The 24,748-nt window shown below is 40.8% G+C and overlaps 1 pseudogene; it reads left to right on the forward strand.

Annotated features, from left to right (window-relative positions):
• LOC130560069 (NACHT, LRR and PYD domains-containing protein 12-like) overlaps positions 1 to 24,748 on the forward strand; it is a 59,880-nt pseudogene that overhangs the window by 27,730 nt on the left and 7,402 nt on the right.

Here is a 24,748-nt window from a genome sequence, read left to right on the forward strand (position 1 = left end):
TTATTGAAATGGTGAACTGCTATTTTACTTAGTTGTAGTCTATTTTGCGAGTGAAACTTGTTTTCCGGCTCCACTGAGTCCATAAAACTAGATTCGGACTAGTGGTTGCCGAATCCTGTTATTCACATGTCATCTGTCTGGTCTGCGTGTCTGAGTGAATGAACTGCACAGTTTAACGTGCTACACGCGTGAAGCTCATGAATTTGTCTGTTTCTGCACTTTGAGGACATGAACTTCATCTCCAGAGTTGCTCTGAGAGTTTATTTCAGAACATTTTACTGAGTGAAGCTAACACACTAAAAAATAAGCGTCTTGCGACGACCTGCCAAAATAAAAGTCCGGTTAACTCTGTATTTTTATGTGGACAAATATATTACTATTTAATAGTAAAAAAGAAACTAAAACTAATTTATATAAACTAAATGCATCATGCATGAGCTGAAGTTAGTTGTTTACCTTTGAAATTATTCTTACTATTTTTATTAATGTTTCATATGTATACATTTGTATTAGGCCTATATGGCATTTTGAATGTAATATGGCAATGGAATGTACTAAATGGGTTTAGTTTTCACAGATATGAATGTATGCAATTTCAGCAATAAATATGTTAATTTTTCTAAAAAGGAAACAAATTAGTTGTTCATTTTATGAGACCTGTCTTATTTTCTCTTGTATATTTAGTATTGCTCTTTAATAAAGAAAACGTACTTATTATCCGAATACCCGATTAATCGATGGAAAAATCAGTAGAATACTCGATTACTAAAATAATCGATTCAATTCAATTCAATTTTATTTATATAGCGCTTTTCACAATGTACATTGTTCCAAAGCAGCTTTATAGGAGAAAATAAGAAAAACTGAAAAACACAAAAAAAGGTAAAAAACAGCACAGTGCATGGTGTTTATAGAACAATCAAGATTATTCTAGTAAATAATATCTAATAAATGCAGCCTCCCGGTGTCACGGTCCTGCCTTTATTCCCCCTGACGGAACCCCAGGAGCAAGTGGGCTAGGGCGGACCATGAGGATGACGCCGTGCCGTCCATCTTGCTGCCCGCTGGGTTCAGTATGGCTCGTGGATTCTGTCAGGAGCGACGTGGAAGAACCCAAATGCAGGCAGGCGTGAAGGGGTTAACAAAACACTTTTATTAAATGAACAAAACAAAAACCCACGAGGGGGTGTAAAACAGGAACAGAACTAAGATACAACACATAAAACAAAAAGACTTCCCACGAGGGGGCAAACAAGAAAACAAGAACAGCAAAAACCAAACTAAGGAACTCGACCAAACGTCTTAACCAAAACCACGGCAGGATACAACACAAAACTCACGGGCCAACGGACAAGGTAAGGAGCAGGACATCTGCAACATGCAGGACGCACAAGGTACACGTACATACACACAATCCACGAGCACAGGACAAAGAAACATGAGGGCATTTTAATGGCAAGACAAACAAGGGATAATGACACAGGGCAGGTGGGAAACATTAGACACGGCAGGGAAGCAATACATGAAACGAGAGGGGCGGGGCCAATGACAAGACATGAGAAAACACATGAGATGTAAAATGTAAACAACTCATGGCTTTCTCACATACAACCTAAGGGCTCCGTCCCGATCCTGCCACACGACTAGAAATACAGAACCAAGAAGGCAGGACCGTGACACCCGGTGGTTTATTTAGCGTATTTTGCATTAAGTGAATGCTTTGCTGAAAAGATGATTGATTACCATTGATTATTGTCACACACAAACAAGCACAACCACGACAAACACGCAGCTCTGTCTAATGCACATATTCTTATTATTGTACATATATGTTGAACTGTTCTTTTTTTCAAGTTACTTGTCCGGGCGGGCAAGTAAAATTCTCTCTCACTTGCCCATACAAAACATTCACTTGTCCCGGACAAGTGTTAATGTCGAGCCCTGTCTATTTATTGTTCTTTATTTCATCCTGTTTTAGGTTTACTGACTGGAACATGCATCCTAAAATAATGCTGTTGTAGATGTTCTTTGTAAACCCTGAGATAACTGGAATTTGTGTTCTTTAAACTACTTTTGTATCATTTTGTTTTGGTTGTGTTTAGATGGTCCGGGTGTAATCTTTCTGATGAGTGTTGTGAAAGTTTGTCTTCATGTCTACAATCATCGACGTCTCTGAGAGAGCTGGACCTGAGTAACAATGATCTGCAGGATTCAGGAGTGAAGCTGATCTCTGATGCTCTCAAGACTCACAACTGTCAACTACACACACTGAGGTCAGACATTTTCACAGAAAATACTTAAATAATAAATGATAGTGCCTGTCATTGTAACGGTACGTGCACTATAACTTACACGAGGAGCCAGGAGTAATGAGAAACGTATTTAATAATCCAACAAACATGGAAGGAGACAGGAACAGCAACATCCGTATACATTAGACAATACCAGACAATGAACAAAGGAACAGATTGAGTATTTATAGTTCATGGGTGATGAGGCTGATGACGGGCAGGTGTGGGGATAACTGATGAGACACAGGTGCGGGAGCGTGGGTGATGAAGTCCAAGGGGGAAACACGGGGAGAAACAGAGGGAAACTGTAACAGTCATACAGTAGATGGACTATTAACTCTTAAACCATGGGACTATGGAAATCTGATTGGCTGATGAACGTTCTAAGGTTGCGCATTATTTTTCAGCAAACACACACACCTGTGAAATAGTTGAAAAAACTGCGCTCGTTAAAATGACAAACGACCTGCTTATAGCATCAGATAAAGGTAACATCTCACTCCTAGTCCTGCTTGACCTTAGTGCTGCGTTCAATACTGTAGACCATAACATACTTTTAGATTGCTTACACAATTATACCGGTATTCAGGGACAGGCACTACAATGGTTCAGATCTTACTTATCAGGCAGACATCAATTTGTCTGTTAAAATGGGGAATCGTCAAATCTAACGCAAGTAAATTATGGATTACCTCAGGGATCGGTTTTAGGACCCTTGCTATTCTCCATATACATGCTGCCCCTTTGAAACATTATTAGAAAACATGGAATTAGCTTCCACTGTTATGCAGATGATACTCAGCTATATATCTCATCAAGACCAGATGATTCCTTCCAGCTATCCAAATTGGCAGAGTGCATCAAAGATATAAAATATTGGATGACTAGTAATTTCCTTCTTTTAAATTCTAATAAAACAGAAATATTACTTATCGGACTAAAGAAACGTAAACAGAATATTTCAGATTATAACCTGCAAATTGAAGGCTGCACTGTTACTCCAACAAATACAGTTAAACACCTAGGCGTTATATGAGACAGCAACCTGTCATTTGGAAGTCACATCTCAAATGTCACAAAAACAGCCTTCTTCCACCTTAGAAATGTTGCCAAATTGCGAAATATTTTATGTGTGGCTGACGCAGAGAAGCTTATTCATGCATTTGTGACCTCAAGACTTGACTACTGTAATGCACTGCTTAGTGGTAGTACTGCAACATAAATAAACAAACTACAGTTAGTTCAGAATGCAGCTGCCAGAGTTCTAACCAGATCCAGAAAATACGATCACATAACCCCAATGTTATCAACCCTTCACTGGTTACCCATTAAGTATCGTATTGACTTTAAAGTTATTTTAATTACTTATAAAGCCTTAAACGGTTTAGCCCCTACCTACATAACAGAGCTTCTACCACACTACAACCCATCACGCTCTCTAAGATCTCAAAACTCCAGACTTTTGATAACACCTAGAATAACTAGCTTTCCTGTGGCTCACTTAATGCATAATATGCTAAATAAACCACCGGGTGACTGCATTTATTAGATATTATTTACTAGAATAATCTTGATCGTTCTATAAACACCATGCACTGTGCTGTGTTTTACCTTTTTTGTGTTTTTCTTATTTTCTCCAATTTTTCTGTCATTGTCTAGCGTTACATTATATAATCACGCTCTTATTCATATAAAGGCCTTTAAACTATTTAGGCATGATTTGAAATGGTTGTATTGACACGTCCAGTATAGATATGATGTTTACTTAACAAAATTCGGGAGGAGCCGGAGCATATAATCAGCCCGGCTGGTCTACCATCAGCAATCACCGCATCTACCCTATCAGCTCAAGCGAGCTCTCTTATAAATAGACAAACCATTTTACCTGCTTCATCTCTTCAGATTAGCATCGATAAGTTTCGTTCGATGCTATGTCCGAGGATCTCTACAAGTAATAATCATGTCTCGGACGTTACGCAACAGCATTGCTCATAGACGCACACGCTAAACAGCAGCTTGTTTGCATTACACGGTTCTTTTTGCTTTTCGATAAACTATTCCCAAACGAAAACCAAACTCTGAAAGGATTTCATCAACACAGAAAGGACATAAGGTATTTAAGGGATCCTACTGATTTTTTTAAAGTGCTGCAGCCACGCAGCAGGCCCGATCCGTAAAGCAACATTTCCACATACTGTACATCTTCCACACAGATTCGGGAAGTGATTCCGCATCCCGCTGGTTTACGTCGCGCTCGTCACCTCGTTCGTTCCCAGATGCAATTGCTGCTGGCATGCTAGCTCGTTGCAAACGCTAGCTCGCTGCTAACACTGGCTCGCTGCTAGCACTAGCTCACTGCTAACAGGACATGAGTGTTCAGACGCCGGCACCAGTAAGCATATGCTAATCAGGCTCGCAAGATCGCAGTATTTCGACCCAATCCAATAATGATACGCTAATGCCAACACGTTAATGTTTCAATGGCTGTACACTCATCTTCTGCAAAGAGAAACAATCATCTTGGGGAAATAATTCATTCTGTCATTCCATGCAGTCACTCTAATCAACCCCAAATTCCATGACTCATTTCTGATACTTCACAATGTATGATGTAAAAACTGAGTTTACTAGTGTTTGTACCGCCTAACTTGCTGCTACGCAAGAAGCTGGGTGAGTACAATCTTTTTATTTGAAAATACATTTAGCTTTAGCCACTGTCATGCCGTCGCCACCGCTGCACTCAAGAATGGTATATCGCTGGCCAGCACAGGCGCACTTCCTCGGCACCCGTGCTGTTCAGCGAACGTCAGTCAAACAAACGTAAACTTCGGGAGATTAGTAACATAATCGGCATATCCGAAAGGGATTGCTGGTTAACTAAAAAATTGTCCGTATCATCCAGCGGCATACGTTTCTACACAGCGTGCCATTCTCATTTACATCTTGCCCAAATAATGCATGCCGCCGTTACATTTAAATTACACAAACAGCGGCACGCATCAGTATATTTACCTGAACATAACCAAATCTTGGAATCGTAACCCCATCCGCAACTCCGAAATAATTAATCGTGTTCGACCCATACAGTGCACACAGCAATTTGAAGATAGAACATAAAATTTTATTGAGAACGTTTGAGTGACGGTAACATGCTCAATCTCCGCGTCTCCCTGCTCACGCATAAAGCTAAGCATCATGCACACACTGGAAAAACTCCATGTGCAAGCACAGGTATCACCTACACAAGACTTCATCACTATCGACGTAAACTCGCAATGATTGTTTTAACCTTTGCAAACAGACCTTGTGTGTTCACTGAGGTTTCAGTGACATTTATACGCTCACAAACCTCGCCATGCGAAACTAAACCTCATCGCATACTTGCCAGTCATATGGGCTCTCGGGCAGTCCCCGGCCAGAAGTGAACAAGTCCCCAGACTTTTCAGTATCAGATTCCGGCTACACAAGATGACATTCGATCACAACATGTCCAGATCAAACCCTCACGAGAAAGAACCTACGATCGTCAGGTTGCAGCAGCAGGCCATCGGCAAGCCCAGGCCACACCCCAGACCCTGCCGCTGATAGCACCCGACTGCTTCTCCACCCAGCCGAGCGCATCACCGCAACCTTCCCAGTGCCATGCCGCCTCAAGCCACCTCAGCAGCGCGAGCACGCTTCAGCCAGCGGCACAGACCCATCCTTAGCTTTACCTTCCTCCTCTCTCTTCCTCAAGCCCACCCTCCCTTCACATATCTCCGATGATATCCCACCAAACGCCATGGCTCCGACCTCCGCTCCTCAACAGCCCCGGCCCGGATGCAGAAATCGAGCCCGCGGATTCGACACGAGGCCTCCAGCTTCGCCAGGCTACACTCCGCTCCTCGAAGCGGCGCTGCACTTCCTCGCCACGCCCATCCCCTTCCCTTGCCAGGGAAGGCATCCCTGGCAAGGGGCATCCCCTTCCCTTGCCAGCGTCGTCATATGGTTCGGCGCTCCCAACTATCACAGCCATCTAGAAATGGACCCAGAAGCCTACGGATAGCTCTGTCCAATCAGGATGTCATCCCCAGCAGGCTTCAGGATCTTCTCGAGCCAAGCTAGGTCCTCCCACCTCTGCAGCAAGACAAGGCTTTGTACCTCCAGCCTGCCGCAGCAGGCCGTCGACAAGTTTGGGCCGCACCCCAGACGAGCAGCTACAGCCACCAGCTGCTTTCCAGCTAGGAGCTCCCGAGGAACCTTTTCCGGCCCCCAGGAACTTCAACTGCAAGGACAACACCAGCTGGCCTCCATCAGAGGTTCCAGAACAATTCCACTCATTCCCTTACACTACGCCAAGCTCGTGACCAGCAGCATCCGCCGTCGACTAGTAACGTGAGACTGCCTCCGGTAACGTCACAGGCCCTGCGGGCTTCCAGCTTCCCATCCCTCCACCAGACCTACGGCATATCCTCCCTCCCTCAAGCCCCTGCCCTGGAAGCCGCCACTAGCGTGAGGTTGCCTCCGTTAGCCGCTCCAGCGGCCGCTATATTCCCTCCCTTCTCTCTCTTTCACAGGCCCGACCACACTTCTCATTGGCTTCAGCAACAGCGATGCCAGTCCCAGTCAACGCACCGGCTTTGGAACCACCTCTCGTCTCCGGCAACATCAGGACCCAGATTCTGGCAGAAGTTCAGCCTGCTGGTGCCTGACGTGGACCCCCTGCTGCCAGCACCTGCACCTCCCTATTTGGATCTGATCTTCCAATAAACCACCCCACTGAAAACCCTCCTAGATGCCTCTCTCAACTCCATCATTCAAGCCTTCTCCCCCAGGACCCTCAAATCATATCTCACCGCATGGAAAAGCTTCAGGCCCTTTCACCAGGCATTCAACATTCCCTTTCCCAATTTTTATCTCCTCACAATCACCTCCTTCATCTCCTTCCTCAACACTTCAAAAAACCTTCAAGCCAGCTTAATTAAAGGGTACCTGAGTGGAGTCAAATTCTTCCATAAAATCATATTCAACTCTCCATCATCAGCCATAGCCAGCTCCCAAACATCTATGATCATCAAGGGCATCCAGAGAACCCAGCCCGCCCATCCAGACGCCAGGCAACCCATAACCCTGGAAATACTCACCAAATGCATCTCTACCCTCTGCAAAGGATATCACTCCATGCACGTCGCCCGCACACTTGACGCCATGTTCATCCTGGCATTCTTCGGTTTTCTAAGATGCTCGGTAATCTCCACCACATCCACTTTTAACCCTCTAGTTCACCCAACCATATCCGACCTATCAGTACTCGATCCAGAGACTTCACAGCAGAGGCCAGCATTGCCACAGTGACCGCTTCCGCAGAGGCCCGCGCTTCCATCTCAAGCGTAGAAACAGCAGCGACCACCTTGGCAGAGGCCCGTGCTTCCATCTCAAGTGTAGAAGCCAGTGTCGCCGCGACGGCCGCCTCCACAGAGGCCCATGCTCCTATCTCAAACGCAGAAGCCAGCATTGCCGCAGTGACAGCCTCCACAAAGACCTGCGCTTCCACCTAAAGTGTAGAAGCCAGCATCACCTCGGCAGAGGCCCACGTTTCCATCTCAAGCGTAGAAGCTAGTGTCACCGCAGCGACCGCCTCCGCAGAGGCCAGTGCTCCCATCTCAAGAGTAGAAGCCAGCATCGTCGCAGAGGCCCGTGTTTCCATCTCAAGCGTAGAAGACAACATCGCCGCAGTGACCGCTTCCGCAGAGGCCCGTGCTTCCATCTCAAGCGTAAAAGCCAGCATCGCCGCAGTGACCGCCTCCGCAGAGGCCCGCGCTTCCGTCTCTAGCATAGAAGCCAGCATCGCCGTAGCGACCGCCTCCGCAGAGGCCAGTGCTCCCATCTCGCGCTCTGCTGTATCAGACTTCACAGCAGAAGCCAGCATCACAGCAGCGTTCACCCCAGCAGGGGCCAGTACCGCCATCACGCGCTCTACTACAGTGGACGCCCTCCTTCAGTCGCCTCCTTCTAGAAACAGTCTTACCACCGGGGACACCCACGAAGCCCTGCCTGCTGGATCTGAAATCCACCTCATCACAAACTCCACATGCACTGCTTTCAGCCGCTTACAGAAACCAACATCCCACCGCTCCAGCAGGTACCCTCATTTCATCATCTCAGCCTCAACCATCCCCGGTGGAGCCCCTATCCCAGCTTTCAGTCTCATCACAATCACATCTCCCAAGGAGCCCTCATCCTATCATCTTTAACCGAACACAAGTCACCACCTCTGCACCGCCTAGTATCGCGTTTGGTAGAGTGACCAGGGTAGAGTGCTCCAGGTTCGGATAGATCCGGCGAGCTCGGAGCCCGCTCCCTGGACAGCACGACAAATACGCATAACCTCCATACCATTGCTCTATCATTATTACTTCTGCAGCATTGCTGTTATCTGCGCAGGTAAACTCGTGAATGACAGCTTCTGGCTGTGGAACACGGCTCAACGCAACGTGACAGTGGTCCCGTCTGGTGTACACACACGGGCTAAAGGCTGCTTCAGAATCTGTCAGACAGCGCACCAGTATTAACTTATCTTTCATGCTTGAATGAACAAAAACAAAAGATTATGCCAGAAAGCACATTTTGTCTAGTATTTTCACAAGCACAGTCTTCAACGAGTTAAATAAAGTCTTAAATGAATGCAGACAGAACCCAAGCGCAGACAGCCGAAGTGAAACAAAAAGACTTTTATTAAATGATAAGCCCGCGATGGGGCAAACCAGAACACAAAACAAGGTATGACATAAAACGTGCCGTGCTGGGCAAAACAAAGTCCGAACTAAAACACAGAGAATAATCCAAATGGGACAAGGCAGGAACAAAGTCATCAGACGGGGACTAGGACTAACTAGACAATAGTACAATAACGCAACGCACAGGACAGAGAACACGAGGGCCTTAAATGGGGAGACTAATAAGGGGAAATAACACTGGGTAGGTGAGGGACATGAAACACTAACGCTGGGCCTGGTGTCAATAACATATTCAATAACCAAAACACATATTATACCAGGTGCAAACATTAACATCTATTCTCCACGTCATTACAGCCAAAAGAAAGTGTTAAAACAAACCTGTTTCTTCTTATCAACGGCTTGCTACAGTGCCTCTGATTAACAACTTTAAAGGCGATAATTAGATTTTTGCACCCTCCCACCAGACGCGAATGAAGCGTTAAGCGCAAGTGATTTACATATAAAGTCAATGCAAAGATGCGATAGGACATCCTGCGGCGCGATTCGCGTGTAACGCGTGAGTTGAAAAATCTGAACTTTGGCGAAGATTCGCGCCGCGTTAACCAATCAGGAGCTTGCTCTAGTAGTGACGTGCAGCGTCTGTGCACGAAGGCAGCCCAGAGAAACAGATAAGCAGCACAACTGAAGTCTATTTGAATTATAAACAGAAGAGCGTCTTTGCAATATCTAATCACATATTTAAAAACTACAATACTAATTTCTCACTAGAAATGCAATCAGAAGTTGTTGAAAGTGAAAATGAAACTTACATTTATACAAAACTATGGTCCAACGGGCGTTTTGGCCGCCAATTTATTTTTTCGAGCTTGCGTCTGTTGTGAATTTCATGCGTGAATGATGCGAGTAAACTCAAAATGTTCAAGCATCCAGCTACGCGCGAATAGCGCGATTCATTCGCGCAAGTCGCGTTTGGTGGGAACGTTCAGTCAGATTCCAGATAAATTGACCCATTAGACTTTAAGATTTGTTGTCCAGGGTCACATATAGCAACAATCAACATACATTCTCTACGGGCCTTCATTTCAACTACCAATCATATTGATTTAGTCTAAATGCGAATGCTACTGTTTGCACCTGGTATAATATGTGTTTTGGTTGATCGCATCACAAATGAACAATGCTAAATACAGGTGTAAATTACGGGGTGTGAAATGCTTGTTCACTTTTGACCACTTACACAGTTAGACGAAAACGCATTCGACCGGTTTGTGTTTGTGGTATAGGGTGCGCATGCGTTTGAACAGCCACAAAAGACCGCCTACTCTCCGCCTTTGGACAAAATACGTAAAAGTCATGGGACGCGCACTAGTCAGGATAAACTTTCCTGGCAAATTTGGTTTAAAGATGAGAAACGTACCAAGCACAATGTTCTCTCACCATTCCAGATTTCTAACACATACAGTGTTTGTCATGGTCTCGTGGCTGTCAGAGCATAGGTGAAACCTCTGTAGGGTTGTCACGGTACCATAAACATATCTTACGATACTATACTTTATGAAATATCACGATACCAAGTAGTATTGCGATGCTGTGTCATGTTCATAATTAAAATCTACAAAATAGACCAAAATTCATTAATACACAGATCTAAATGAAACTTGTTGTATTTAGTGAACTGTATTATACTGCACACTACAATATTTGTAGTATAGTACTGTAGTAATTGTACAGGTTTTAGCAAAAACTGTAGTATACAATAATATTTACTGTGGTAAGATTTAAAAACACTAGTGTCCACTGTCCATAAATTTTAGCAACGTTTACTGTAGTAACTACTAAAGATTTTTTTTTTAAACGTTGTAACTAATTCAATCAATGTGCGACAAATTGCATTTAAAGCAATGCTTGTAAAGTAAAATGTTAGGCTTACTTTAAATGCGACTAAAACGGCCAGTAGGTGGCGGCAATTTTTTTTGTGTCAGTGAATCATTCAACCAACTCGTTCAAAACAGCTGATTCATTCAAGAACGAAGCAACCCTGCGTTCCAATCCGCATACTACCTGTCCTAATAGTATTTGAAAGTTAATTAGTATGTCCCGAATAGTAGTATGTAGTGTTGTCAAAAGTCCCGGTACTTCGGGTCCAAGTCGGTACCTAAAAATAAAAAAGTTGTCTGTACCTAATTTTCAGAAGACCCGGTACCACCGCTATCCCGGGTCAACCGGGTACTGATGCTCTGTCTGACAGGTTGTCAGTCGGAAACTTTATATAGACGCAATAAGACTCGATGAGCGGAACTCCGATCCACAAGAGATGCGCGCAGAAATACTTCAGATTAAAGTCATATCACGAAGAAAACGAACGGAGTTTTGTGGTAAAAGGAGGAAACATCCGGATTTAAGTTAACAAGTTCAAGCGGTAAGTTTCAAATTCTGTTCGCGTTTGCATTATGAATGTTGTAGCATATGTTAAGTTAAAGGTTACGTTAAAACAAACGTCCCTGTTTGCGTGTTAATTTGTTAGCGCCAATGCTAATCCAGTCAAGTGTCATTATTAACCATTTAATGCTTTTATAACTGTAATGGGGTAAAATAAATGGGAGGACAGGATGGGGTTTACAGTACCTATTTTATATAGGCCTATCTGAAATCTTTGTGCTAGAAAACTAGCATACTAACTGTATGACTAGCAATGTGTATGTCTTGGATAGATAACTCTATTAGGTTTAAAAAGACACATTTAAACTAAAGAAAAATATATGTTGCATTTATTATTTTAATATACAGTTACCTTAATGTAAGTAATCTTGTGTAAATGCAGTATAAAAACTGATGTTTGTTTTAATATTGCATATGCATGTTTGTTCAGTCAGTTGACTTACTGAAGTTTATTCTATTTGACTTATACAGCAGCAGACTGAGCAGGATGTTCATCAGCATCAGCAGAGAGCACACAACAGTTTCAGCAACAATTAACATATACTTCATGTATACAAAATGGCATTGCTTTCTATACATTTATATTAACAATGAGCTTTATTAATAAAATTGTGTTTCAATTAGCATGTACTGGTGTTTTGCGTTGGTACCGAGAACCGTGGAATTTTAGTGGTATTGGTACCGACTACTGAAATTTTGGTACCGTGACAACACTAGTAGTATATTGAAAATAGTATTCCAAAGATTCCCGGATGGTCTACTACTTCCGGTAGAAATTCGAAGTGCAGAACGATGCACACTGTAACGGCTGATATTATCCACAACTATGTAAGTATACAGTAAACATTACATATGAAATAATGAATGAATAAATACCTTAATGAAAAGAAGAGCTGTATTTTGATGTGTGTGACAGTTATTGGCCACAATGTTGTTAGGGTTAGGGTCTAGGCAACAACGGCCACTTCCGCTTCCTGTTAGTATGTCCCAGTGTGTGCGATCTATTTTGCCATGCACTCAAAAGTACCTACTATTACAACACAAAAACACTACCTACTATTAGGGCGAATTGGAACGCAGGACAAGTGTCTTGATGAATGACCCACTGAATCACTATCTCGTCCGAGTCGTTCAAAACACGGATTCATTTAGGAGAGAAACACAGCAAAAAGACAGATAAAAGTGTTCTAATGAACGTTAATGCGCATATGCAACATTAGTTACGGCACTACGATACTACCGTTTAACAAACAGAGCGGCATCGCGAGAATTTTGAAGCTTTAGCATTGCGATGCTACCGTACACCGTGCAACCCTAGTCCTCTGTATATTTTTCTGTCATTTATCTGCAGCGTCTTCTGTGTTTACATCACATGTCCAGAGTTTAGCGGGTTGTGCATCAGTTATAATGGTCTGTGGGGAAACACAGTGCTCCGTGTTCATGTAGTTAAATGGATTTAACGAAGCTTTTAAAATTTGCCTAGATTTTTTTTGTATTTGAATTACTCAAGGAATCGTTTCAGCACTACTTTTGTATGCTCTTCATTACAAAATCCAATTTGTTTATTACATAAACAGGTTTATATATAAAAGTTTTAAACTTTTCTTCTCACAAAAATTTAAATATTAAAATAGAACAAAATGCATAAAAGATGGAAACAATTAGCTAGATTAGCTGATTACATAAAAAATACTGCTGTTAAAACTTTTTCCAACAAGCAGATGTAATGAGACCTGTTTACCGGTTTAGTCCCATCACAACATTAATATTTGAATAATTGTTATGGAGATAAAGGATGGGATCGGGGGTTTTGACAGTTTTACATCACGCCATGAGTGTATATTAGCATCTGTTGCATCTGATAGACCTTCCATATATGGTGAGGGATCAGCATTCATGAGGTGCTTTGCATTGACTATTTATGGTTAAAATTGGGCGTCTACAGGGCGGGAGTTGAGGCTGATTCACGTGCGCACACTTGCAGGTGATCTGTGATTTATAAAGGGAACATTGCTTACAGGTGTGCGTATGCACGGTTTTTTAAATCTAAATATTTTTTGGCTTTAGGTTGCACATACACTTTTAGTAAGAATCCTATGCACAATTTATAAACGAGACCCCACGTGTCTGACTTAACCGCTCCTTTTTTAACTCCTCCCTCGACCTCCTGTGGCAAATCTCGACGTTTGGTCTGTGCAGTGCTGCAAGTTGAACACACCTAATTAGTCTCTAGTGGCGGCTGGTCAATAGAGGGCGCCACTGGAGACTAATGGTCAATGCTCTCTAATTGGCTCGCGTAAGAATGTCGTTGGGCTCAGCTCGGTTGTGGCTAGAAGGGATACAGCTACGGCCGGAAGTGATGCAAAATCTCACCATAAAATTACAATAAATTACATTAGCTAATGCCTACACCTACCCCAACACTAAACCTAGCCTTACAATATAAAAAAATAGTAATTAACTGCTGTCAGCGTGACAAAAATTTAGCGGTATTGAAGTGCGCATGCCCAGTGGAGGTAGCTGTATCCCTTCTAGCCGTAGCCGCGCAGCTTTGTGTGCCCTAGACCCTCCTACTTTAGCTGATAGCATATGAATATTGATTTGACATGTTTGACCTCCTGTGATTGGATGATTGTTAACTGTTTCACAGAGAATCCTTTTCTCATCCAGAACCCTGGTAGAGAACATTATGAAGTTTAAGTTTAGAAGTACAGACCGCATGAACGTAATTTACAAATTCACAGCAACAGTGATAGAGGATGAATTTTACTCGCCCTTAGTATAAAGTTGCTCACTGCACGTGAGCGACGCAACAAAAGCAAAGAACCCACTATAATCAGTGATGCTAATTGCATTGGATGCTGTGCACTGTGTAAATAATCCCTGTTATTGTTTTTTCTGTTTACTTTCTGTAATACTGTAGTACACTTTGGTATATACACTGTAGTAAAATTGTAAGGTGCTGTTATGTTTTATAGATATATATAGATTTTTCAGCAGTACTAACCATAGTTGTTGTGCTTGTATAGCTTAATACAAATAAATGACGAGACACCCGATGGACTAATTACTCTAGATGGATGGCCAACCAAAACACTAAACAGAGTTACTCTCTCTAGGATGGTCATTATTAACAGTTTACTATAGTAAAAAATAAAGTATACTGCAATATTTTTTTCATTTGGACTGGCACCTTATTACTGTTAATAAACACCATTACATGCTTTGAAAGTTAAACCTTTTTTAGCTAAGCAGTGATGATACAGTACGTTTACATCACATGTCAAATGATTTGTTGCGCCCCCTCAAAAACATTGTGCACCAGCCGCCCTAATTAACACACTAACAAGCTGATGAGTTGATTCAGGTGTTTACATAGAGAAACATCTAAAATAATCTTGGAGGAGGGGCCAAGGACCGGAGTTGAGAACACTGAATTAGAACATTGAGATAAATTATTAAATTGAGATAAATTATTAAAATTGCTGCAATCCAATTACAGTTTTTGTCATTGATTCTAAAGTAAAAACTGTCTTTGGATCGATTAAATATTAGGTTATTATTATTTTACTTTTTATTTAACGTGAATCAAAATTCACATGGACACAAAGAATAAATGTTGTTTTAGAAAAACTAATACATTTTTTTGTTCAGAGTATCATTTCTTTTAGTGTGGAATTTTGTGTTGTTAAAACTGCTTTTATATCATTGTGTTTTGGTTGTGTTTAGATTGTCCAGGTGTGATCTGACTGATGGGTGTTGTGAAAGTTTGTCTTCATGTCTACAATCATCGACGTCTCTGAGAGAGCTGGACCTCTGAGTAACAATGATCTGAAGGATTCAGGAGTGAAGCTGATCTCTGATGCTCTCAAGACTCACAACTGTCAGCTACACACACTGAGGTCAGACACTCAGCAGACTGAGCAGGATGTTCATCAGCATCAGCAGAGAGCACACAACAGTTTCAGCAACAATTAACATATACTTCATGTATACAAAATGGCATTGCTTTCTATACATTTATATTAACAATGAGCTTTATTAATAAAATTGTGTTTCAATTAGCATGTACTGGTGTTTTGCGTTGGTACCGAGAACCGTGGAATTTTAGTGGTATTGGTACCGACTACTGAAATTTTGGTACCGTGACAACACTAGTAGTATATTGAAAATAGTATTCCAAAGATTCCCGGATGGTCTACTACTTCCGGTAGAAATTCGAAGTGCAGAACGATGCACACTGTAACGGCTGATATTATCCACAACTATGTAAGTATACAGTAAACATTACATATGAAATAATGAATGAATAAATACCTTAATGAAAAGAAGAGCTGTATTTTGATGTGTGTGACAGTTATTGGCCACAATGTTGTTAGGGTTAGGGTCTAGGCAACAACGGCCACTTCCGCTTCCTGTTAGTATGTCCCAGTGTGTGCGATCTATTTTGCCATGCACTCAAAAGTACCTACTATTACAACACAAAAACACTACCTACTATTAGGGCGAATTGGAACGCAGGACAAGTGTCTTGATGAATGACCCACTGAATCACTATCTCGTCCGAGTCGTTCAAAACACGGATTCATTTAGGAGAGAAACACAGCAAAAAGACAGATAAAAGTGTTCTAATGAACGTTAATGCGCATATGCAACATTAGTTACGGCACTACGATACTACCGTTTAACAAACAGAGCGGCATCGCGAGAATTTTGAAGCTTTAGCATTGCGATGCTACCGTACACCGTGCAACCCTAGTCCTCTGTATATTTTTCTGTCATTTATCTGCAGCGTCTTCTGTGTTTACATCACATGTCCAGAGTTTAGCGGGTTGTGCATCAGTTATAATGGTTCCCACCAGACGCGAATGAAGCGTTACGCGCGAGTGATTTACATGTTAAGTCAATGCAAAGACGCGATAGACCTCCTTGCGGCGCGAATGAGGCGATTCGCGCGAATTGACCGTTTCGGGCGTTTGACGCGTGATTCGCGCGAGTTGAAAAATCTGAACTTTGGCGAAGATTCGCGCCGCGTTAACCAATCAGGAGCTTGCTCTAGTAGTGACGTGCAGCGTCTGTGCACGAAGGCAGCCCAGAGAAACAGATAAGCAGCACAACTGAAGTCTATTTGAATTATAAACAGAAGAGCGTCTTTGCAATATCTAATCACATATTTAAAAACTACAATACTAATTTCTCACTAGAAATGCAATCAGAAGTTGTTGAAAGTGAAAATGAAACTTACATTTATACAAAACTATGGTCCAACGGGCGTTTTGGCCGCCAATTTATTTTTTCGAGCTTGCGTCTGTTGTGAATTTCATGCGTGAATGATGCGAGTAAACTCAAAATGTTCAAGCATCCAGCTACGCGCGAATAGCGCGATTCATTCGCGCAAGTCGCGTTTGGTGGGAACGTTCAGTCAGATTCCAGATAAATTGACCCATTAGACTTTAAGATTTGTTGTCCAGGGTCACATATAGCAACAATCAACATACATTCTCTACGGGCCTTCATTTCAACTACCAATCATATTGATTTAGTCTAAATGCGAATGCTACTGTTTGCACCTGGTATAATATGTGTTTTGGTTGATCGCATCACAAATGAACAATGCTAAATACAGGTGTAAATTACGGGGTGTGAAATGCTTGTTCACTTTTGACCACTTACACAGTTAGACGAAAACGCATTCGACCGGTTTGTGTTTGTGGTATAGGGTGCGCATGCGTTTGAACAGCCACAAAAGACCGCCTACTCTCCGCCTTTGGACAAAATACGTAAAAGTCATGGGACGCGCACTAGTCAGGATAAACTTTCCTGGCAAATTTGGTTTAAAGATGAGAAACGTACCAAGCACAATGTTCTCTCACCATTCCAGATTTCTAACACATACAGTGTTTGTCATGGTCTCGTGGCTGTCAGAGCATAGGTGAAACCTCTGTAGGGTTGTCACGGTACCATAAACATATCTTACGATACTATACTTTATGAAATATCACGATACCAAGTAGTATTGCGATGCTGTGTCATGTTCATAATTAAAATCTACAAAATAGACCAAAATTCATTAATACACAGATCTAAATGAAACTTGTTGTATTTAGTGAACTGTATTATACTGCACACTACAATATTTGTAGTATAGTACTGTAGTAATTGTACAGGTTTTAGCAAAAACTGTAGTATACAATAATATTTACTGTGGTAAGATTTAAAAACACTAGTGTCCACTGTCCATAAATTTTAGCAACGTTTACTGTAGTAACTACTAAAGATTTTTTTTTTAAACGTTGTAACTAATTCAATCAATGTGCGACAAATTGCATTTAAAGCAATGCTTGTAAAGTAAAATGTTAGGCTTACTTTAAATGCGACTAAAACGGCCAGTAGGTGGCGGCAATTTTTTTTGTGTCAGTGAATCATTCAACCAACTCGTTCAAAACAGCTGATTCATTCAAGAACGAAGCAACCCTGCGTTCCAATCCGCATACTACCTGTCCTAATAGTATTTGAAAGTTAATTAGTATGTCCCGAATAGTAGTATGTAGTGTTGTCAAAAGTCCCGGTACTTCGGGTCCAAGTCGGTACCTAAAAATAAAAAAGTTGTCTGTACCTAATTTTCAGAAGACCCGGTACCACCGCTATCCCGGGTCAACCGGGTACTGATGCTCTGTCTGACAGGTTGTCAGTCGGAAACTTTATATAGACGCAATAAGACTCGATGAGCGGAACTCCGATCCACAAGAGATGCGCGCAGAAATACTTCAGATTAAAGTCATATCACGAAGAAAACGAACGGAGTTTTGTGGTAAAAGGAGGAAACATCCGGATTTAAGTTAACAAGTTCAAGCGGTAAGTTTCAAATTCTGTTCGCGTTTGCATTATGAATGTTGTAGCATATGTTAAGTTAAAGGTTACGTTAAAACAAACGTCCCTGTTTGCGTGTTAATTTGTTAGCGCCAATGCTAATCCAGTCAAGTGTCATTATTAACCATTTAATGCTTTTATAACTGTAATGGGGTAAAATAAATGGGAGGACAGGATGGGGTTTACAGTACCTATTTTATATAGGCCTATCTGAAATCTTTGTGCTAGAAAACTAGCATACTAACTGTATGACTAGCAATGTGTATGTCTTGGATAGATAACTCTATTAGGTTTAAAAAGACACATTTAAACTAAAGAAAAATATATGTTGCATTTATTATTTTAATATACAGTTACCTTAATGTAAGTAATCTTGTGTAAATGCAGTATAAAAACTGATGTTTGTTTTAATATTGCATATGCATGTTTGTTCAGTCAGTTGACTTACTGAAGTTTATTCTATTTGACTTATACAGCAGCAGACTGAGCAGGATGTTCATCAGCATCAGCAGAGAGCACACAACAGTTTCAGCAACAATTAACATATACTTCATGTATACAAAATGGCATTGCTTTCTATACATTTATATTAACAATGAGCTTTATTAATAAAATTGTGTTTCAATTAGCATGTACTGGTGTTTTGCGTTGGTACCGAGAACCGTGGAATTTTAGTGGTATTGGTACCGACTACTGAAATTTTGGTACCGTGACAACACTAGTAGTATATTGAAAATAGTATTCCAAAGATTCCCGGATGGTCTACTACTTCCGGTAGAAATTCGAAGTGCAGAACGATGCACACTGTAACGGCTGATATTATCCACAACTATGTAAGTATACAGTAAACATTACATATGAAATAATGAATGAATAAATACCTTAATGAAAAGAAGAGCTGTATTTTGATGTGTGTGACAGTTATTGGCCACAATGTTGTTAGGGTTAGGGTCTAGGCAACAACGGCCACTTCCGCTTCCTGTTAGTATGTCCCAGTGTGTGCGATCTATTTTGCCATGCACTCAAAAGTACCTACTATTACAACACAAAAACACTACCTACTATTAGGGCGAATTGGAACGCAGGACAAGTGTCTTGATGAATGACCCACTGAATCACTATCTCGTCCGAGTCGTTCAAAACACGGATTCATTTAGGAGAGAAACACAGCAAAAAGACAGATAAAAGTGTTCTAATGAACGTTAATGCGCATATGCAACATTAGTTACGGCACTACGATACTACCGTTTAACAAACAGAGCGGCATCGCGAGAATTTTGAAGCTTTAGCATTGCGATGCTACCGTACACCGTGCAACCCTAGTCCTCTGTATATTTTTCTGTCATTTATCTGCAGCGTCTTCTGTGTTTACATCACATGTCCAGAGTTTAGCGGGTTGTGCATCAGTTATAATGGTCTGTGGGGAAACACAGTGCTCCGTGTTCATGTAGTTAAATGGATTTAACGAAGCTTTTAAAATTTGCCTAGATTTTTTTTGTATTTGAATTACTCAAGGAATCGTTTCAGCACTACTTTTGTATGCTCTTCATTACAAAATCCAATTTGTTTATTACATAAACAGGTTTATATATAAAAGTTTTAAACTTTTCTTCTCACAAAAATTTAAATATTAAAATAGAACAAAATGCATAAAAGATGGAAACAATTAGCTAGATTAGCTGATTACATAAAAAATACTGCTGTTAAAACTTTTTCCAACAAGCAGATGTAATGAGACCTGTTTACCGGTTTAGTCCCATCACAACATTAATATTTGAATAATTGTTATGGAGATAAAGGATGGGATCGGGGGTTTTGACAGTTTTACATCACGCCATGAGTGTATATTAGCATCTGTTGCATCTGATAGACCTTCCATATATGGTGAGGGATCAGCATTCATGAGGTGCTTTGCATTGACTATTTATGGTTAAAATTGGGCGTCTACAGGGCGGGAGTTGAGGCTGATTCACGTGCGCACACTTGCAGGTGATCTGTGATTTATAAAGGGAACATTGCTTACAGGTGTGCGTATGCACGGTTTTTTAAATCTAAATATTTTTTGGCTTTAGGTTGCACATACACTTTTAGTAAGAATCCTATGCACAATTTATAAACGAGACCCCACGTGTCTGACTTAACCGCTCCTTTTTTAACTCCTCCCTCGACCTCCTGTGGCAAATCTCGACGTTTGGTCTGTGCAGTGCTGCAAGTTGAACACACCTAATTAGTCTCTAGTGGCGGCTGGTCAATAGAGGGCGCCACTGGAGACTAATGGTCAATGCTCTCTAATTGGCTCGCGTAAGAATGTCGTTGGGCTCAGCTCGGTTGTGGCTAGAAGGGATACAGCTACGGCCGGAAGTGATGCAAAATCTCACCATAAAATTACAATAAATTACATTAGCTAATGCCTACACCTACCCCAACACTAAACCTAGCCTTACAATATAAAAAAATAGTAATTAACTGCTGTCAGCGTGACAAAAATTTAGCGGTATTGAAGTGCGCATGCCCAGTGGAGGTAGCTGTATCCCTTCTAGCCGTAGCCGCGCAGCTTTGTGTGCCCTAGACCCTCCTACTTTAGCTGATAGCATATGAATATTGATTTGACATGTTTGACCTCCTGTGATTGGATGATTGTTAACTGTTTCACAGAGAATCCTTTTCTCATCCAGAACCCTGGTAGAGAACATTATGAAGTTTAAGTTTAGAAGTACAGACCGCATGAACGTAATTTACAAATTCACAGCAACAGTGATAGAGGATGAATTTTACTCGCCCTTAGTATAAAGTTGCTCACTGCACGTGAGCGACGCAACAAAAGCAAAGAACCCACTATAATCAGTGATGCTAATTGCATTGGATGCTGTGCACTGTGTAAATAATCCCTGTTATTGTTTTTTCTGTTTACTTTCTGTAATACTGTAGTACACTTTGGTATATACACTGTAGTAAAATTGTAAGGTGCTGTTATGTTTTATAGATATATATAGATTTTTCAGCAGTACTAACCATAGTTGTTGTGCTTGTATAGCTTAATACAAATAAATGACGAGACACCCGATGGACTAATTACTCTAGATGGATGGCCAACCAAAACACTAAACAGAGTTACTCTCTCTAGGATGGTCATTATTAACAGTTTACTATAGTAAAAAATAAAGTATACTGCAATATTTTTTTCATTTGGACTGGCACCTTATTACTGTTAATAAACACCATTACATGCTTTGAAAGTTAAACCTTTTTTAGCTAAGCAGTGATGATACAGTACGTTTACATCACATGTCAAATGATTTGTTGCGCCCCCTCAAAAACATTGTGCACCAGCCGCCCTAATTAACACACTAACAAGCTGATGAGTTGATTCAGGTGTTTACATAGAGAAACATCTAAAATAATCTTGGAGGAGGGGCCAAGGACCGGAGTTGAGAACACTGAATTAGAACATTGAGATAAATTATTAAATTGAGATAAATTATTAAAATTGCTGCAATCCAATTACAGTTTTTGTCATTGATTCTAAAGTAAAAACTGTCTTTGGATCGATTAAATATTAGGTTATTATTATTTTACTTTTTATTTAACGTGAATCAAAATTCACATGGACACAAAGAATAAATGTTGTTTTAGAAAAACTAATACATTTTTTTGTTCAGAGTATCATTTCTTTTAGTGTGGAATTTTGTGTTGTTAAAACTGCTTTTATATCATTGTGTTTTGGTTGTGTTTAGATTGTCCAGGTGTGATCTGACTGATGGGTGTTGTGAAAGTTTGTCTTCATGTCTACAATCATCGACGTCTCTGAGAGAGCTGGACCTCTGAGTAACAATGATCTGAAGGATTCAGGAGTGAAGCTGATCTCTGATGCTCTCAAGACTCACAACTGTCAGCTACACACACTGAGGTCAGACACTTTCAATGAAAATTGTTTTAAACAACTAGATTTTCTAAAGAAGCTTACAGATGCTGACATGTTTTAAGATAGTATGAATTAGCATGATGCTAACGTAATTTAAAGTGATGATGGTAACATGATTTGGAATGTTTTTTATCAACATTTTTATTTGAGTTTAGATTCCCATATCGAGAACATAAATAAAAACTCAATTGAACTATATACAGAGAGATTCCGTGAAAGTCGTCCACCTAAATATAGAGAAAAGAAAATGAGGGGAAGAGAAGAGAGGAAAGATGATGATGATGATGATTAGTTAGGTCAACACTTTATCTTATGTAACAGCATCTCACTGATTGTTGTCCAGCTCTGAATAGTCTTGTCAGTTGAAACTTCTAGCAAAACAATGTCTCTGAAATAAGAAAACCAAATTAAGTATATAGGGCTGGATGGTTCTATCCACAGTCTTTTTGCAGCAGTGCTTGCTGCTAATAAAATCCTTTTTTGATGAGACTTCACATTAGGGCTGTAGTCAAGTCCACCTTTGTCGAGTCCAAGACAAGTCCAAGACCAGGACTAGTCGAGACTGAGTCAAGACCGAGTCTAAAGAGGTTTCGAGTCCAAGTCAAGTCCAAGTCCAAAGAGGTTCGAGTCCAAGTCAAGGCCGAGTCCAAATGAGACGGTCCAGACAGAGACAGAAAAAAGAATCCTCTTCAAAAATCAAGACCACATTCTTTATTTGTAATGAACAAAAGCGGATCAAATTAGGTAATTTTATTTACTTTAGGTATAGAAATTTCACCAAAGTCACATAAAGCCGCAGTGCAACTTCAGATTTTCAGTCTTTTTATTGTAGTGTAACAACAACAAGTCACATTCTGGGCTTCCAATGGAAAATGTGCCCATTCTCAGCTTGTTGATTCAATGCAGTTATAACTGCATTGAATCAACATCACTTTTGCCACCTCAATTAATGTTGAAGGAATGTAGAAGTTTCAACAAACATCATTATTGTGATCAGTATTTTCTTTAGTTGGGTTCTTGATTCTTGTGTTTTAACGTTTGTGTCATGGTTCTGCCCCATCTTGTCTTGCTTTTCTTGATCTTGTGGCAGAGCCATGGCAGAACCTCTTGTTTCATGTGGAGAGAAGCATTTTGGCCCACTTGGCCTTCCACATGCTCTCTCCAAGTCTCGTCTTTGTCCCCGCCCTCTTGTATCCCTCATTATTGCTTGTTATTGGTTTCATGCCCTACACCTGTCCCCTCTTCATTTGGTCCCTTATTTAATGCCCCTTTGTTCTCTGTCCTGTGCTGGTTCATTGTGCGTGTATGTGTCACTTGTATGGTGAGTGCCTGTTCCGTGTCAGTCTAGTGTAGTCATTTGTAGTTCATGTTTAAGTTAATCTTAGTCTTGTTAGGTGTAATTAGTCTTAGTCCTGTCCTGTTGTAGATTCCCCTGTTTTGTTATGTTACCCCCACGTGGGTCTTTGTTTTGTATTTTTTGTTAATAAATGTCTTGTTAACCCCTTAACCGCTGTCTGCACTTGGGTCCTCTCTCCTTGTCTCACCACCCAATCATGACAGTTTGGTTTTAATTGTCTGTTATAACAGTGTGCTAAAATACAATTATTGAGGCACAGTATCACAGTAACAGTTTAATTTGGCACAGTATCTTAGCGTTGTGAACCAGAACACTCAAATCAGTCATTTAGTATAATTTAATTTAGTATTATTTATCATCTTTTTTTACATCTTGACACCCATCACAAAAAATAACCTACTCCAAGAGGAAAGAGAATTAACTTAATGAAAGTCAAGAGTCCAACTAAAGCAAACATAAATGCTTCATCAATGGTTTTGTTTGGAAGGAGAACATATCATCGGACTAGGTCGAGACCAACAAGAACATTTGGCGAGTCCAATGACCGAGTTCGAGACAAGTCCGAGACCACAGAAAAACATCTTGAGTCCCGACTCAAGTACTACAGCACTGCTTCACATTGAGAGCAGTCATGGAATGGTAGAAAAAGCAGGGGGTCTTGAGGTATATCCATGTGTAGAATATCTGAGCAGTACTTACAAAAGTCCAAAAAGAAAACACCACTGGCCAACTACAGATTTATTACAGAGATTAGAGTATGGATCAGATCTAACCTCACACTAGGTAAAATAAGCCTATTAATATATTTATAATGGATCATCTGATGTGCCAGGTTCTTAGAGGCCATAAAGCATACCACCCATACCACGACCCATACCACGTCCCAATCAGGTATCGCTAAACCGTACCTTTCCCAGGAGTAAGTAGCTGGAATATAGGAATACTACATTAAAATAACTGAGTTTTTCCATACATCAATGGAGTATTCAATATTTTTTCTTAGAACATTTATAAACATCTGAAAAGGGTAGATCTTGTAGAGATCTGATAAATAGGGAGAGATATTGTGATGCCCAAATATGTCAACTGGTTAACTACGGGGATCAAGGGAGGATTTGTGTTTCGCTGTACCTTTAAGAGACATGAAAGC

Source organism: Triplophysa rosa, linkage group LG10, assembly GCF_024868665.1.
Source record: "Triplophysa rosa linkage group LG10, Trosa_1v2, whole genome shotgun sequence".
Taxonomy (NCBI): Eukaryota; Metazoa; Chordata; class Actinopteri; order Cypriniformes; family Nemacheilidae; genus Triplophysa; species Triplophysa rosa.